At 41.7% G+C, this 6,015-nt stretch overlaps 1 pseudogene; it reads left to right on the forward strand.

Moving 5' to 3' along the window:
* Positions 1-4,156: 4,156 nt before the first annotated feature.
* LOC144577096 (large ribosomal subunit protein eL8 pseudogene) lies at positions 4,157-4,944 on the forward strand (annotated as a pseudogene).
* Positions 4,945-6,015: the final 1,071 nt, after the last annotated feature.

Below are 6,015 nucleotides of genomic sequence, written 5' to 3' on the forward strand. Positions count from 1 at the left end.
GGAGACCAGCCTGGGCAACATGACCAAATCTCATCTCTATGAAATACAAAAAAAATTAGCTGGGCATAGTGGCATGTGCCTATAGTCCCAGCTGGTTGGGAAGCTCAAATGGGAGGATCACTTGAGCCCCGGGAAGTCAAGGCTGCAGTGAGCTGTGATCACGCCACTGCACTCCAGCCTAGGTGACAGGAGTGAGACCCTGCTCAAAAACAAAAAGTTTTTATAGTTTGGATAAACTTCTTAGGATTCTATAAGTATTTTATTCAGGAATAGTCATGATTGAGCATATAGTAGTCTCCAAAGGACTGCTAACCATCAGTATTTATCAACTAAGCACTGAGAGAAACTATCTTACTGAAGACGCATTTCTTTACATTGTAATTGAGTCTTACATAGCCTTCTTCATCAGTTCATTTTATCTGGTTTTATTTTCTCAAAAACTTGACATTATTATTCTATAAAATATGCTGACAAAATCTATAATTCAAAAAAGGCTTCATTTCAGACAAAGGTGGATTGGTGGCTTTTCTAAATAGTGTAAAATTAAAAGTTTATCAAATTGTCTCAGCTTCTAATTTCAAGCTGATTTTGTATGTTAAGTGAATTTTCAAGAAAGAGTTATCAAAGTATGGTTTTGTTTTTATTTTCATTGCAGAGAGATCATATCCCCAGAAATCACTTTAAAATTGGCCAGGCACAGTGGCTTACACCTGTAATCCCAGCTCTTCAGGAGGTCTAGGTGGGTGTATCATTTGAAGACAGGAGTTCGAGGCCAGCCTAGCCAACCTGGTGAAACCCCGTTTCTATAAAAAATACAAAAGTTAGACAGGCATGGTAGTGGGCACCTGTAATCCCAGCTACTTGGGAGACTGAGGCAGGAGAAATGCTTGAACCCAGGAGGCAAAGATTGTAGTGAGTGGAGATCGTGCCACTGCATGACAGAGCAAGATTCCAGCTCCAAAAAAAAAAAAATAATAAATAAATAAAGAATAAAGATTTGAAATTAAAACATTAGAAAGGAGAGTTAAGTCCAAAACAAGTGGGAAGAAAGTAACAAAGGAGCTACTTCCACGACAGCATACACAAAAAATATTGCGTGCCTTCTACTTGCAAATTACTTGATATGAGGCTATCGAACATAAATAAAATCCAATTCATGTATCCAAGGAGCTTGTAAGATACAAGTGTTACGGAATGGGGCTGAGTGCAGTGGCTCTTGCCTATTATCCCAGAACTTTGGGAGGCCAAAGTGGAAGGAGGCCAGGAGTCTAAGATCAACCTGAGGAGCACAGAGAGATCCTATCTTAAAAAAAAAAAAACATTAAATATTAGCTGGGTATGGGATTGCAAACCTGTAGTCCCAGCTACTCAGGCAGCTGAGACAGGAGGGTCACTTGAGCCAGGAATTCAAGACTGCAGTGAGCTCTAAGTGTACCACTGTACTTCAGCCTGGGTGACAGGGCATGATTCTGTTTCAGAAAAGTGTTAAGGAATGTATAGCAGACATTTTTATAAATGTCATAACAGAAGTGCAGGTAAAAATCCTGGGAGCATTCACAGAAGAATAAAGTCACCTTTCAGGTACGTGAATCAGGTAAAGTTTCATGGAAGAGGCAAAACTTTTTGTAAATCTCAAAATGGGTATGTTGTCAGAATGGAATGGCAAAGGAGCCTGGAAAAAATAATGTTTATTCTATGTGGTCTGTGTTGGCTAAAATTCCAGAGTTGCTGTAGAGAAAGGGAGAGAACGGATTTGGGAGCCAATAGCAGTGATTGCCACACCTGGCTCATACGTATAGAGACTGCAGCAGGGAGGCAACAGCTGGCTACAATGCACAACACATGTGTGTCCTTGGTATAGATCCTTAGCAAGAATATTCTAGCCAGTAAAATAAAAGAGTTGCTCAGATGGGATAGAATGGTTGTTAACGGTGGAGGGTGTCCAGGTTCTTGGCATCTTGAACAAAGAATTGGACAAAACACACAAAGCAAGCAAGGAAGGAATGAAGGGATTTACTGAAAATGAAAGTACACTCCCCAGTGTGTGAGCAGGCCTGAGCACGGGGCACAAAGGCCCTGGTACAGAGGTTCTGTGAGTGTAAATACCCTCTACTTGGGGTATGCCCTATGTAAATGAAGAGGACAAAGTAAAGTTACAAAGTAATTTCCTCAGTGTATGCCCTATTGAGAGGATATTTCCTGTTGTAACTGCAGTATGAATCCGTCGTATGTTCCCTGCCTCCAGACCCTATTTTCCTGCCTCATGGTGAATGTGTTATGTAGTTACCAAAACGGGAAGACAGGAGAGCGGAAATGTATCTAGCAGAGGGGCAGACCTGAAGAAGTGGAGAATATCTTGTGAGATTTCCCCCCACCGTTTTCATTCTTGGTTGTGCCCTGCGGCCTGCCGAGTCTCTTTTCATATTCAGTCCGGAATGCTAAAACCTCCGTTTCCTCATTCCCCTTATCTTTATATCTTGTTCCCTAGAAGTAAAGATTTGAACTCCAGCTTGAGCCGGACTTTTGCTACAGACCTTCTATTATCCAGCTACAGTGTTGACATACTTAATCTCTTTTAATGGGACAAGTAATGAACTCAATTAGCTGGAAAACTTCCGTGCAAAGAGAACAGACAACTCTTACCATATAATTCACACACATTTCCCTTGATTCACATTATTCCTGCATTAAAGACCTTCTGTGACCCCGAATATCAGTTTGTTACTTGCTAAAACTGGCCATAGAGCAATTTCACCTTAAGCAGATTTGCTTAACAAAACATTAACATGTAATTAATTGGACTGAGAATTTGATTTGCATACTCTCGAGCAACAATTTTTTATTATTTAAAAACAAAACACTTGACATTCTAGAAGGGGCTACAAAGACATCCCCAAAGGTCAATTAGTCCTGCAAGTGATTACCTAAATATTTGATAGCACTCAAACATAGTACTAAACGGGTTCTAATTTGTTTGTGAAAAGAAACAATACCACTTGACACAGGGCTGCCAAGTTTTCAATAAACAGACAGAATATGGTCTTGGGAAACTGATGAATCTGGTTTAAAAATTCCAAGAGATCTTCCTGTGCTCCTTCCCAACATGGCAGTGATTTCTCACTAACTTTCTTCCCGATGCTTTTCTCCTTTAAGTCTATATGTTGATGCACCCCAGGGCTCAGTCTTTCAACCTGTCTGTTTCCTAGGTTGCTCTCACGCAATCTCTAGGCTTGACAAACTTCCTTTGTATTGACAACTCCCAATGTTATATGTATAGCTCACACCCCCTCCCTGAAATATGTCCCTGCCTATACAGCATGGCATGAAGGTCTAACAGGCATCTGAAATTTAATGTGTCCCAAGTGGAACTTCTGATTTTCCCCTAGATAAAAACTGTAAATCCGACTCTCTTCCCCACCTCAGTAAATGGCAACTTCATTCTTCCAAATTGCTCAGGTCCAAAGCCTTGGTGTCATCCTTGGCTCATCTCTCTTCTGCACCCCTACATCTAACCTGTGAGGAGGTCTTACTGGTTCTACCTTTATAATCTATCCAGATTTCAATGAGCCGAGATCACACCAGTGCACTCCAGCCTGGGTGACAGAGTGAGACTCTTCTTAAAAAAAAAAAAAAAAACCTCCACATTTGTACTCAACATTTAACTTAAAAGTTAAAGGAATTAGCTGGGCATGGTGGCACACACCTGTAATCCCAGCTAGTCGGGAGGCTCAGGCAGGAGAATTGCTTGAACCCCGGAGGTGGAGGTGGCAGTGAGCCAAGATCACATCATTTCACTCCAGCCTGGACAACACAAGCAAAACTCCGTCTCAAAAAAAAAAAAAAAAAATTGTTAAAGGAACAGAAAACCAAACCCTACATGTTCTCACTTATAAGTGGGAGATAAATATTGAGTACATATGGACACAAAGAAGGGGACAACAGACACTGAGATCTACTTGAGGGTGGGGGGAGGCAGGAAGGTGAGGATCACAAAACTACCCATCAGGTACCATGCTTATTACCTGGGTGATGAAATAATCTGTACACCAAACCCCATGATATGCCATTTACTATATAACAAACCTGCACATGTACCCCTGAATCTAAAATAAAAGTTAAAATAAAAAGTTAACAAGCTCTCCTCCTGCTGTCCAAGATGCGGAAAGGAAAGAAGGCAAAGGGGAAGAAGGTGGCTCCGGCCCTGCTGTCGTGAAGAAGCAGGAGGCCAAGAAAGTGGTGAATCCCCTGTTTGAGAAAAAGCCTAAGAATTTTGGTATTGGACAGGACATCCAGCCCAAAAAGACCTCACCCCCTTTGTAAAATGACCATGCTATATCAGGTTGCAGTGGCAGAGAGCCATCCCCTATAAGTGGCTGAAAGTGCCTCCTGCAATTAACCAGTTCACCCAGGCCCTGGACCACCAAACAGCTACTCAGCTACTTAAGCTGGCCCACAAGTACAGATCAGAGACAAAGCAAGAGAAGCAACAGAGGCTGTTGGCAGAAAGCTGCTGGCAAAGGGGACGTCCCCACTAAGAGACCACCTGTCCTTCGAGAGGGAGTTAACACCGTCATCACCTTGGTGGAGAACAAGAAAGCTCAGCTGGTGGTGATTGCACACGCCGTGGACCCCACTGAGCTGGCTGTCTTCTTGCCTGCCCTGTGTCGTAAAATGGGGGTCCCTTACTGCATTATCAAGGGGAAGGTAAAACTGGGACATCTAGTCCCCAGGAAGTCCTACACCACTGTCGCCTTCACACAGGGTAACTTGGAAGACAAAGGCGCTTTGGCTAAGCTGGTGGAAGCTATCAGGACCAATTACAATGACTGATAAGATGAGATCCGCCATCACTGGGGATGCAGTGTCCAGGGTCCCAAGTCTGTGGCTCTCATTGCCAAGCTTGAAAAGGCAAAGGCTAAAGAACTTGTCACTAAGCTGGGTTAAATGTACACTGTTGAGTTTTCTGTACATAAAAATAATTAAAACAATACAAAGTTTCCTTCAAGAAAAAAGTTAACAAGACTTTTTTTTTCAAATACCAAAGAAAACAATTCCCCAGAAATGTATAAGGATGATAGTACAGTTTGATTTTTGCTCAAGCTGGAGCACAGTGGGGCAATCTCAGCTCACTGCAACCTCCACCTCTCGGGTTCAAGCAATTCTCTCTGCCTCAGCTTCTGGAGTAGCTGGGATTACGGGTGCCTGACACCACGCCCTGTTAATTTTTTGTATTCTTTTTAGTGGAGTCAGGATTTCACCATGTTGGCTAGTCTGGTCTTGAACTCCTGACCTCTGGTGATCCGCTCACCTCGGCCCCATGAAGTGCTGGGATTATGGGTATGAGCCACCCCACCCAGCCAACAGATTTTGATTTTCAAAGAAATTTTACATAGTCAACATATTCACAACAGTGACCACACTAGAAAGAAACCAGAACAGGCATTATCCTCATCAGGAAACATAAGGAAAGTAAGATTCAAAGAGAATAAACGGTTTGTTTGCTGTTTTATAGCTAGTAATTGGTGTATCCAAGATCAGAAAACTGATTCTTGTGAGACTAAATTCAAGGAAGCTTTTACCACAGTCTTCTTTTGATAAACACTGATTTTAACAAGTAGGTTTCAAATTCCTTGTGGTGCTAGGCACATAATAGATGCATACTATGTGCTTACTAATTGTTTAGGGTAAAAGAATGTATTTATTCTTTTCCTCTGGCTTATCAGACTTGTCACAGAACAAAGATAATTCATATCATTTGGCAGAAAATAAATTCACTCCCGAATCTTGGTAACTATCATACTCATTATTTCAGCACTTTCAAAAGGTACAAAAGCAACCGTAATGGGCCCGTGATTTCTACTGATATTCTTGTGTATCATTTGTCCTTCTAATGAAAATTCACCTTCTTCATCTCCCAGGAGTTCTGCAAGATTAATGCCTGGGTTTATGACTTGAGTCATTTTCTTCTGAACCAAAGACTAAATCATCAGACCTTATAAGATCTTGTGTTTCCTT

This window comes from Callithrix jacchus, chromosome 7, assembly GCF_049354715.1.
Source record: "Callithrix jacchus isolate 240 chromosome 7, calJac240_pri, whole genome shotgun sequence".
Taxonomy (NCBI): domain Eukaryota; kingdom Metazoa; phylum Chordata; class Mammalia; order Primates; family Cebidae; genus Callithrix; species Callithrix jacchus.